The sequence below is a fragment of the Pelodiscus sinensis genome, chromosome 2 (assembly GCF_052426305.1).
Source record: "Pelodiscus sinensis isolate ZL-2025 chromosome 2, ASM5242630v1, whole genome shotgun sequence".
NCBI classification, from domain to species: Eukaryota; Metazoa; Chordata; order Testudines; family Trionychidae; genus Pelodiscus; species Pelodiscus sinensis.
Window position 1 is genome coordinate 221,001,436 of NC_143053.1, and position 12,952 is coordinate 221,014,387.

Here is a 12,952-nt window from a genome sequence, read left to right on the forward strand (position 1 = left end):
GACCTACCAGATCCCCCCTATCAACAAAAAAGGAAGAGTAATTCTATATGGACTCCCCCTGATGGTCGGAATTACAAACTAGATTTCTATATACAAAGCTTCTGCAACAACGCACAGACTGACATTATTCGCAAACAACAACAAGCGACACACAATCTCAGCCACGCTGAACACCATGCCATCCAGAGTCTCAAAAACAACCTGGACATTATAATCAAACCAGCTGACAAAGGTCGTGCTGTGGTCATTATGAATAAGGCCGACTATAACTAAGAGGCAACCAGACAACTCTCCAACACCACATTTTACAAACCTCTCTCCTCTGATCCCACCTCGGAATACCAAAAGAAATTATTCTGTCTCCTTAAAAGCCTCCCTACAGCTACTCAGGAACAGATCCACACAGAAACACCTTCTGACCCCCGACCAGGATTTTTCTATCTGCTTCCCAAGATCCATAAACCTGGACACCCCGGACGCCCCATCATCTCTGGTATTGGTACACTCGCTACTGGTCTATCCAGCTATGTAGACTCTCTCCTCAAACCCTACGCAACCAACACCCCCAGCTATCTCTGAGACACTACTGACTTCCTTAGGAAACTACAAAACATCGATAACCTCCCCAATAACACCATCCTTACCACCATGGATGTAGAAGCTCTATACACCAACATCCCACGTGAAGACGGATTACAAGCAATTAGAAACACTATCCCAGAGGACACCACTGCCAACCTGATACCAGACCTATGTAACTTTGTTCTCACCGACAATTATTTCCAGTTTGAGAACAACTTATACCTCCAGATCAGCGGCACAGCCATGGGTACACGCATGGCCCCACACTATGCTAATATCTTTATGGCTGACCTAGAACAACGTTTCCTCAACTCCCGTCCCCTTTTACCCCTTCTCTACTTACGGTACATTGATAACATCTTTATGATCTGGATGCATGGCCAAGAAACACTGGAGACATTGCACAGAGATTTCAACAACCTACACCCCACCATTAACCTCAGCCTGGACCATACCACATGAGAGATCCATTTCCTGAAAACCACAGTACAAATCAACAATGGAAAATTAGACACCACTCTCTACAGAAAACCCACCGACTCATACAGTTACCTACATGCCTCCAGCTCCCATCCAGAACACACCCTACGATCCATCGTCTATAGCCAAGCCCTTCGATACAACCGCATCTGCTCTAATCCCACTGACAGAGACCAGAAACTTCAGGATCTCTACCAAACATTTATAAACCTCAACTACCCACCCGGAGAAATAAAAAAGCAAATTGAAAGAGCCAAACGAATACCTAGAAACCATCTACTACAAGACAGACCCAAGAAAACCAACAATAGAACACCACTTGTCATCACCTACAACCCCCAACTTAAACCTGTCCAACACATTATCAATAAATTACAGCCTATACCGGAACAGGATACTAAACTCCAAGAAGCTCTAGGAGACAGACCTATAGTCTCCTATGGAAAACCACCTAACCTCAAGATGATTCTTACCAACAACCACAGGACATACCACACTAATACCAACCCTGGTACTTTCCCTTGCAGCAAACCCCGTTGCCAGTTTTGTCCACATATTCACTCTGCTGATACCATTATTGGGCCTAACCGAGGGTATGTCTACACTACCCTGCTAGTGCGAACTAGCGGGGTAATGTATGCATACCGAACGTGCAAATGAAGCCCAGGATTTGAATTTCCCGGGCTTCATTTGCATAAGCCGGCCGGCGCCATTTTTAAATGCCGGCTTGTTCGAACCCCGTGCCGCGCGGCTACACGCGGCACGGGCTAGATAGTTCGAACTAGCAAGCCATTCCGAACTATCTGTACACCTCGTGTACACAAAGAACTATCTAGCCCGTGCCGCGTGTAGCCGCGCGGCACGGGGTTCGAACAAGCCGGCATTTAAAAATGGCGCCGGCCGGCTTATGCAAATGAAGCCCGGGAAATTCAAATTCCGGGCTTCATTTGCACGTTCGGTATGCATACATTACCCCGCTATTTCGCACTAGCGGGGTAGTGTAGACATACCCCAAGTGAGTTATAAGATGAAGAATACATATTCCTGCGCATCCAGAAATATAATTTATGCTATCGTGCTGAAAGTGTCCGTCTGCTATGTACACTGGACAAACGTCTCAGACACTTCGCCAAAGGATCAATGCCCACAAAACAGATATTAGACAGGATCACAAAGAAAAAACAGTTTCTTGCCATTTGAACCAAAAAGGACACAGTCTCAATGACCTAATTACATGCATCCTACTCCAGAAGATTTTCAAATCTGCACTTGAAAGGGAATCCTCTGAACTGGCATTCATGCTTAAATTCGAGACTCTCCGTGGGGGGCTGAACAAAGACCCCAACTACCTTACCCATTACAGAGATAGCTTCCCCAATTATCACCTCTAATACCATTACCTCACAGACATCTACCTTTCCCCACCTCTAATATCATTAACTCACAGACATTTACCTTCCTTCCCCCCCCCCCCACGCATCCCCCTTCTGTTCTGAAATGTGATTTGTCCTTTTCGTATGTGTTCATTTTTTTAAATCGTATCCTTTGGTATATATGGTTGTGACTATTTTCTTCCACTATTTGATCTGAGGAAGTGGGTCTGGCCCACGAAAGCTCATCATCTCAAACCATCTTGTTAGTCTTTAAAGTGCTACATAGTCCCGTATTTTGTTTAAGAGTCCTTTAACCTCATTTACAATCTGTCAGACTCACCAGGCTCATTATCTTCAGAGCAGTGGGCTTTGTGCAGGCCTTAAAACCACAAATCTGCAGAATAGAACTTACAGCCAGAAGGGACTATCAGAGCATCTAGTCTGACTTCCTGCAGACTACAGGACATTAAATTTCATCCAGTTATTACTGTCTTGAGCAACAACTTGAGTCTGGCTACAGCTCAGCATCCAGAAAGGCGTCCAGACTTGAAGACATTAACTGATGGAGCACCTCCCACTTCTGATGGTAGTTTGTTCCAATGGTTAATCACCTTCGCTATTAAAAAATTGCATCTTATTTCTAATTTGAATTGGTCTAATTTTCAGCTTCTAGCTGCCTTTGGTTCTCATTATGCCTTTCTTTGTTAGATTAAAAAGCTTTCCAGAATAGAATCACAGAATACTAGAACTGGACAGAACCTCGAGAGGTCATCAAAGTCCAGCGCCCCACACTTATGGCAAGACTAAGCACCATCTAGATCAGCGTTTCCCAAAGTGTGGTCCGTGGCCCAGTACCAGTCCTTAGGAAAAAAAAATACTAGTCCTTAGAAAAATTATTGCGCATGATCCTATTAATTTGTGTAACGGGATAGCAGCACCCCGTACTGTCGAGTGCAGCCCTCTTGGGAGAGAGCTAACCGCCGTGGCGTTTCTGCCAGGCATGCTCCCAGGTGGCGGGGCTAGATCTGGCGGGTGCTAAGACCCAAGGAGAAGGCCAGGCGCTGTGCGCACAGATGCAGAACACCCGGCACAGCCAGGAAGCTGGCATCGGCCGATAAAGCAGCTGGGATTGGGGCCAGGAGGAGGGGCAGGTGGCGGACCAACCTGCTGGACAGGTTGGGCCCCAACACAATTTGCATATTCATAATTTTCTTAATGAATATGCAAATATGCAAATAAATATTACCAGTCCTCCAAAAGCTTGTGAATGGGTTTACTGGTCCCCAGTATCAAAAAGATTGGAAACCACTGATCTAGATCGTCTCTGACAGATGTTTACCTAACCTGCTCTTAAGTATTTCCCACCAGAAGCATCCACATTTGACAATGATTTCCCATCAATAGCTAATTTTACATATCACCCAGATCTTAATCCATTTAACATATACTTTATTGATATTGTACGCAGCTAATTTCAAAATCAGAATGTCATGCAGAACAAAGTCAAATGCCTTGCAAAAGTCTAAGTACATTAGAGGTACAGAGCTACCTTTATCAACCAAATCCATAATCTTACAGAATGAAATCACGTTGCTTGACAAGGCCTATTTTCCATAAAACCATGTTGACTGGCACTGATTATATTTCTGACCTTGAATTTATTTCTTAAGTGAATCCTGTATCAGCTTTTCCATTGTTTTGCTCAGTACTGATGTCAGGCTAACCAAACTTTAGATAAAAAAATATTCCACTTGCCCTCTTTGAATATAGGTCCAATACTCACATTCTTAATGTTTTCTGGAATTTTCCCGATATTTCAAGATTAATTAAAATGGTCATCAGTAGGCCAGGCATGTTCTTAACCAACTCTTGGAACTCTCGGGTACAAGTTAACTAGGGCAGCGCATTTAGAAGTGTTTATCCCTTGCAGACACTGTTCAGCATCTTCACTGGGTACTAATGGACTGTACTGTATTGCCTGACATCAATCTTGGGCAAGATAATGGAATGGTTGATACAGGAATCAACAAATTGAAGGAAAATAATGTAAATCAAAATGGTTTCACAGGAAACAGATCATATCAAAACTTGATTTTTTTGGCAGATAGTATAAGTTTGGTTGATAAACATAATAATGTTGTTGTAAAATACATGTACCACAAGTGCTGATAAACTAGAATGATTTAAAGTCAACATGTTACATTACATAACTAAAAACTGAGTAACATGAAATGTAACTGCAAAAGGGTAATCATCATCAAGCATATGTATTTTTAGTCGAGTCTCACAGGGATCCGTTTTTGACCCCTTGCTATTTAACATTTTTGTCAATGACCTAGAGGAAAACAGCTACAAACTTTAGAAAATCATCATTAATCAACACAAAAATTGAGGGAGTGGTAAATAATGAAAAATATAAGGTCACTGATTCTTGATAAACTGGGCACAAACAAATATATGTTTTCATATGGCTAAATATAAAAGTATAGATCTAGGAGCAAATAATGTATGTCACAGTTACATCATGGTGACTATATCCTGTGAAGCAGCTACTCAGAAAAAGACTTCTGTGGTAGGGGCAAAGGAAGGCAGGACTGGATAAATAGCTGAACATAAAACACCCAGTGTGATACTGTGAACAAAAGGACTAATTTTATTCTGGGGTGCATTAACAGAGAAACCTCAAGTAATAGCAGTGACATTATTTTACCTCTATTTTTGGCACTGCTATGACCGCTGCTGTACTACTGTACCCACAATTCAAGAACAATGTTAGAAGGTTCAGAGAAGAGCCACAAGAATGATAATACAATTAAAAAACATGTTGTGCAGCACTAGATGAAAAGAGCAATCATACTACTAAGGGACCAGGGCTAGGGCTCCATTCCTTGCCTTCTAATACACCAAATAAGTAGTCCCCCTACCCCAAATGTTTTTCTCTACTCCCAGGCCTTGGCTGCACTGAGGGGGAAGGAGAAAAAAGGCCCCTGGGGGGCCAGAAAAGGTTAAGGGGGAGGAGAGAAAAGAGTCCCTGTTAGTCAAGGTCATGGGGGGTGTAGGATAAACATTTCTGAGGCAGGCTATGATATTCTGTTAAGAAGCCCTATTCTAAATTTGGAATCTGAGACTGGCACACAAACACAGTACATGATGCTAATAGAGATGTAGCCGTGTTGGTCTAGTCTAGCTGAAACAAAAAACAGGACTATGTAGCACTTTAAAGACTAACAAGATGTTTATTAGGTGATGAGCTTTCGTGGGCCAGACCCAGTCCTGTTTTTTGTTTCAACAGTACATGATGGTTACCCCTTACACCTAGCCCAGGATGGGAGACTGGGACAAGATACATTCAATGGTGCTAGGAACAAATGTGCCATTGTCAAGTATTCCTAATGTCTCTGCTTTAATCCCCAGATGGGCCACATACCTGCAGAGACATCTTCTTGAAGCTGACAGACATACAGGCAATCCCTGAGTTACGCAGATCCGACTTATGTTGGATCCGCAGTTACGAAAGGGCCTTTTCTCGCCCCGGAGGACTGGAATGGCAGGACGCCCGGATGCGCTGCAGTCCCGCCACCCCCGTCCTCCGGGGCAAGAAAAGCTGCTCCACATCTCCCTGGTCTGCTGGGGGGGGAGCCCACCCCCAGCAGACCAGGGAGACACAGAGCAAAGCCTTGGAGCACGCCCGTAGCAGGACTGCCCAGGCGTGCCCGAGCTGTCCTGCTGCGGGCGTGCTCCGCGGCTTTGCTCCCCGTCTCCCTGGTCAGCAGACCAGGGAGACGGAGCAAAGCCATGGAGGATGCGGGCGGTCCCGCCACCCACATCTCCCTGGTCTGCTGGGGGGCGGGGGGTGCAGCTAGTGCTCCCCTTCCCCCCTAGCAGACCAGGCTTTTCTTGCCTACGCCTGGGGTAGAGCAGCTGGGGCACTGCCGGGTTGGTCCCGCAGCGCCGCTCCTCGGCGCTACTGTACCAACCCGACAGCACCCCAGCTGCTCTGCCCCAGGCGTCCTGATTTAGCTGCTGCTGGTCAGTTTCAGCAGCGGCTGAATCAGGACGCCTGGAGCAGAGCAGCTGGGGTGCTGCTGGGTTGCTCCAGTAGCGCCACTCCTCGGCGCTACTGGAGCAACCCAGCAGCACCCCAGCTGCTCTGCCCCAGGCGTCCCCAAGTCAGCCGCTGCTGAAACTGACCAGGGGCTGACTACAGGAAGCCCGAGGCAGAGTTGCTCTGCCCCGGGCTTCCTGGAATCAGCCGCTGATCAGTTTCAGCAGCAGCTGATTTGGGGACGCCTGGGTTTCTTAAGTTGAATCCGTATGTAAGTCAGAACTGGTGTCCAGATTCAGCTGCTGTTGAAACTGATCAGTTTCAGCAGCGGCTGATGCCAGTTCCGACTTACATACAGATTCAACTTAAGAACAAACCTACAGTCCCTATCTTGTATGTCACCCGGGGACTGCCTGTATCACCACTTAACACCTACTTGACAATTGATGTCTGCTTGTTTAAATACTTGTTTTACTGGAAACACTATGTAATTTTATATTATTGCTCTTATTTTGCCTCACAATTAGCACCTATCCAGGGGGTCCAGGATCTTACCCCTTCCCCCATCATTTTGATCTGTCCATTAAGCATCCTATATAATTAATTGTAATCTATAGTCTGGCAGTGTTCACTGATCCCTAACAAGCGACGTGACACTCCACCAGGACTGTGTGTGTAATAAACTCTCCTGCTTGCTTCACATACTATGTCCAGAGTCTGTTCCCTTGGGGGGGGGGGAGGGAGGCCAGTGCCAAATGGGACATCTCGCCATGAAGACAACCTCTCTTCATCATCTGAAGAAGTGGGTTGTGCCCACAAAAGCTTATGGTATCATCTACATGTTTTGTTAGTCTCTAAGGTGTTACAGGACTGCAAACCTGTTTCAGTCTGTAACTGAAAATACTTAAACAGCAAACATAGCTAACCCTCAGATTTTTGAATCCTGGAACCTTCTGGTATAGATATTTTTTATCTCCATATAATAACGGGTCTATACCCATTATACATTATACCAGCTAGGATTTCTTTTGTTCCTAATTCTCATAAAATATCCATTTTTATTTGCCTTACCATCCATGGACTCTTCCTTGATGTCTTCATCTTCCCTTATCAATTTGCTACACTTCATAATGTCTACATCATATAGATTGCTATCTATTCCCCTTTCCCCCAATTTATTATACATTATCTTTTTATTTCGAATTATTGTCTTCACTTTTGTTTAAAAGACTATTTTGGTTTGCCAAGCTGTCCTCTTTCTTGATTGTGAAACTGACTTTCAGACCATCTAATAAACTCTTAAGAACCCCCAGTTTTCATTCACATTTTGCCTGTCTAAAGTGACCTTGGAGATAGTCCCTTTCTTGAAGAACAGATGTACTTGGACTAGCAAAAAGACTATTAAGTAGGGGTCTACAGTGTCTGTTTTGCAAGTGGGGGATACAAGTTTGTACCTTTTATAAGTCTATGGGTAGTTCTAATTCAGTTTTGATTACTACCCAGTCTATCTGTAGTACTACATAATATTCTAGAGTTTCAAAATGAATTTGTATTTCATAAAGATAATGACAGCATAAGTAATAGGACCAATATTATACATGTATTATCAATATCGGTCATCTACATCAATAGCAGCTCAGTTTTTATTAGGTATAGATCTTTGTTTCTAAATTCAAACAGATATACTTCCCATCTTTTAAGCTATGTCAGAGTTCTAAGCTATGTCAGGGGAGGGTTACACATTAGCATATAAATGTTGTCTAAAGATGTGAGGCATTTGAATCATCTATTGTCTCAATTGGAAATAATTTACTAAAACATTCACCAATTTTTAAAATATAGCCAATGAACAAAAACATTGCATCATATTCAGATTAAATGTGTTCAAATAAAATATACTGTACTTTTGATATAGCAAAACATAAGAAAAATGACATTTTATGAGACTGTCCCTCTCCTCCAACTTCTCCTCCTCTCCCTTGCAGCACTGCCACAGCAGCATTGTTATGTTAGCGAATTATAAGCTGGTACCAGCAGCCACTTCTTACTGGTACACCCTACTGGCTCACTACTACATCTGTGCTTGCCTAAGAAACACACACCTAACAGCCATTTGTATCTATATCAAATTTCTCATGAAATGCCATAGTAGTAACTATTATACTAAATCTATTAAGAATATGACTATGTGAATTACATTTTTTACTTATCAGAGTTTCTTTGGTCTCTAATTTCACAAGTATAATTCCTATTAAACGCCATTAATATTGTTATGTTCTTATCCTATTGTGGATTTCCATGCATGATCCATCTTTTATATTGTAAACTCTTTGAGGCACAGACACTGAGTCTAGCACTGTGCCAAGCATGTGGTTAAACAAATTTAAAAATGGAATCAGATGAAAGATAATATTTTATTTAGTTCATTACTTTGAATATCTTGTTGGCTTCCTTTCTTGCTGCTGAAAATATTTTAGTGAAACATTATTGCTTAATACAAGCCATTACATTTTATTTAATGAAGTATGTCCAGCTGGGATGTGTTGCAGTTACAAGGTAACTGAGACACCACAAAAGTGGTTCTTTCTAAAGGCCTCTAGAAAGGAGGCTCTCTTTGGGTGCAGAACTGCTTTAACGTGGAACATTTTGAATGTTATTACTATTAGAAATTAGGTTTTAGAACATAGGACTGAGCAAGAAGCAGTCTGCACAGGGATGCCTATGTTCCAAATGCCTCTAAGTAATATAGTCTCAGCATGACATTTGTGAATCCTCTTTCTGTGTTAACTTAATGGAACCATTTTTAAAATAGCTTGCTCCGTCACACTTCCTATGTTCCCACCACAAAAGTGGTCATTCTCCTTCACAAAGTATCTTGTCAAAGTTCTTGACTCCAAGTTGACTGGTTCATGGGGAAAAAAACCCTACCTTCTAAAAACTTAAAAGGCGTCAGTTCTATCATATTTCTCCTTTTTTGCGCTTCAGAGATCAAACAATGGCAACAGCTACCATTAAAGCAAATGTTAAAAGTCAACTGGTTAGCTCAACAACAGTTGAAAAATGCTAGCACTTCGAATACTATTCTCAGCAGTCAGCTCTAGCAAATTGAGCAGTAACAACTGAGATTATGCCATCACGCAATGACTTTAACAGACATTACAATGACAACAGCAAAATCATTCCCCTTTCTGAAGGGAATATCAATGGATAAAGAGCAATTTCCATATATGAAATGATCAACAGATCATGATTAATGCCCAAAATGTACTCGAAGAACAGCATCCTGAAGAAACTACATGAAGAATGCTAGTGACTAACTCCATCCCCATCCTCCACTTGCTGTTTATCTGGACCTTACCTCCTCTTCATCATCAAGTAACTAATTATCTTAATCTACTATTGAGTTGTATCAGAAACTTTTATTTCTTCATAAGAACTTCATTCACCGTTTTGTTTCAAACATTTATAACTGTCTGTACTTGCCAGGGTATATTTTAAGCACTAAATCATGCAATCCATCATCTCTTTGTCACTATTCTAGACATATAAAATCCTCTGAACGTGCTTACAACACAAAGGTCACTTTGAACATTGACTGGATACATGAATAAAAAAAATAAAACATTTAGTTAAATCTTTCAAAACAATGCGACTGCCACTACCCATCAAAGCAATGAGACTGCCATTACCCATCATAGCTTAGAAAAAGTTTTTCATCTACTTCTCAAGTACTCACACGGAACCACTTCATGGCAGTTTAATTGCAGCTACAGAACAGAATCAATGCCAAAATTCAGCCATTCTACTACTACTTTCAAAAACGTTCATTCTCCTGGTCCTTTTTCTTTAGGCCCCTTACGCCACTGTAGGCTTGGCTTAGCACCCCTATTTCCATCCTGGCTCACTGCATTTGATAGAAATTGACTAGGGCATGACATATTACTCACCTGTTAGCACAAGTCTTCCCTAAATAATGAGAGCTGAAGTACTACCCTTCATGAAAAATGAAGCCAGGTCAGAAAATTAAAGGAGATGAAAAACCCTACTAAGAAAGAGCAGCTCAGATGAGCCAGGGTGGCCAACAGAGAGTCCTGTTGGGACAAGGCGAATATGATTCTTGATTTTGTATTTGGTGCCTAGATATGTTGACACTAGTATTGAAAGTGTGCAGACAGGTAGGTGTGCAGATAGACATTGTAACCATTGTCACATACATTCTTCAGCAGAGCCTGAAAATCTGCAGATATCCATTTCTGAAGACAGTGAATCAGCTGCAGATAGGGGCCAGCAGCCAGTGACTGGACAGCAGTTTGGAACTGAGGCAGTCCAGTATCTACTCACCATGCTGCTTCCTGTCCAGCAGTGTTCCCACTATGGCCTAGTTCAGCAGCATTGGTCATGCTCCCAAGCCCAGGCCTGAGCCACCAGCTTCTGGGCAGCAGCACCTACCCCGACCCCGGGGATTGGACTTTGGAGGGCCCCAGCACTTCACTGTGATGCAACATGAACTGTTGATGCTGTGTGCCTTGCTTGCGAGCCCCCAGGATCAGCATGCGATGCAATACCCCTCCTCTAGCCACTTCCCTCCACACCATCCCTTGTCCTTGAGACCCTTTCATCTCCCTATCTCCAGTCTCCACCCTTGTGCTGCCACTTCCCTGAAAGACTCCACCCTCCACACTCTCCCTTCCCACCCTATACTACCCTCTCCTTAGCCCTTATGAGATGGCTTGTTGCTACTGGTGCAATTATATGTAAAAGACGGCTAGTGGACTGGGAGATGAGAATCCACCCAGCGAAGACTCACACAGAACAGGGGCCAGAAAATGCCAGATTCTTAGACCCATACAGATTTCAGACCGCTAATACACAGTTTCTTCTTCCTCAAAATTATGAATTACCTAAACAGAGGAACTCCTTTTGTAGCTAATCACCCATTTAACAATGATACTTTGTATCAGTGTAGAAGTTAAGCTGTCTGGATCGATCAAACACTGTGAAGTAATTTTTCAAGTTCTCTCTTGGTTGAATGATCCAAGAATCAAAGAGTTCAATTTTGCATAAGGTTACAGTTATCTTACGGAGGAAATTACTATACCCACTTCTCAGCCTGGTGATTTGCTTAATGAGAAAAAAGGTGTAGTACCTTGAGATATGCTGTGAAAGGGAAAAAGATTGGAGGAGGAGAAGCAAAAACCTATGATTAGACAGAAAAGACAAATCTCATCAGGCAGAAATTAATTCTTGCATCATTTATGTTCATAGCTTGCTTTTGGATACCTCATACCATTTGACCAGTAAAGACTGACTGTGCCACTTTTTACAAATTACACCACACAAAAACAAAAGCAAACAGATAAATGTGTCTGGTGCAGGTCGTACCTAAATGATTCTTACATCACAGTGTATTAAAGGAAGCAGGAAAAAGGATGGGAAGGAAAAAAAAAACCCAGCCACTAAAACTCTGCCTCCCTCCCTGTAGGGAAACAGGAGTCCAGGAACAGAATAGTTATTTCAGGAATTCTAGCAAAGTTGTAGTTATATTTTCAAAACACGATTCAAAATTATTTGTATACTGAAAGTTTAAAAGGAACTTTTTTTCCCCTGTTTATTTCTGTATTATCTAGGAAGGGTTTCAGACCAGTGCAGGAACAGTTTAATGTCTTACACAAATAATTCTAATATAACTGTTTCTCTAAATTCTCCCTTTATTGCAACTCCATAACAGTAACTGACAAAAATCTTCTGCACATAATTCAGAATGGAACTCCCCTCCACTTAACGTCTCATGGTACAGTAAATAGATGAAAGCTTTAACGAGATACTTAAATGAAGTACTTGGAACCCCAAAATAGTCCCCCAAACATCCATGAATGTTATTAGTATTGCATTAAGAATTCCTTATTTATGTTACTCATTGAACAGAAGTATATATAACTACCACCAAGAGACTGAAAAATATTACCAAGTACAGCATGGAGACCACTCTGTTGGCACACAGGATTTTATAAACACACTTGCATCTGTGGTCCTATTCAGCTAAAATTTTGTAAGTGACAGTTCAACATGAGTCCTTAGAAGTCACTGCGGGATCATTTATAAAATTCCATGCAGATGCTGTACTTGTCAGACCTATACACGGTATACCCTTCATCATCAGCTGTATTACTTCACTTTCTTGTGGATTGCTTTCATCAGTTGCTGATAAAAGAGAGGCCTTCACGTATTTACATATTTTTAATGGGAAAAAATGAACCACAAGTTATATAGCTTCCTTCAACTTCCATTTCTGGTATAAAATATCAATGTTAATAAAAAGTCTGCAGTTTTTGCTGCATTTATATTTCTAAAAATGTCAGTTTTAAAGCTTGACGTAATTCCCCTGCTTATTGTTCTAAAGTAATTGTGGACTTGAAACATGTAAAAGTTTTCAATGAGAAGAACATCTTTCAACCCACTGACTCAGAGAAAG

At 42.0% G+C, this 12,952-nt stretch overlaps 1 protein-coding gene across 3 annotated transcripts in view; it reads right to left on the reverse strand.

Annotated features, from left to right (window-relative positions):
- RSU1 (Ras suppressor protein 1) overlaps positions 1–12,952 on the reverse strand; it is a 158,836-nt gene that overhangs the window by 60,392 nt on the left and 85,492 nt on the right. The window lies entirely within an intron of this gene.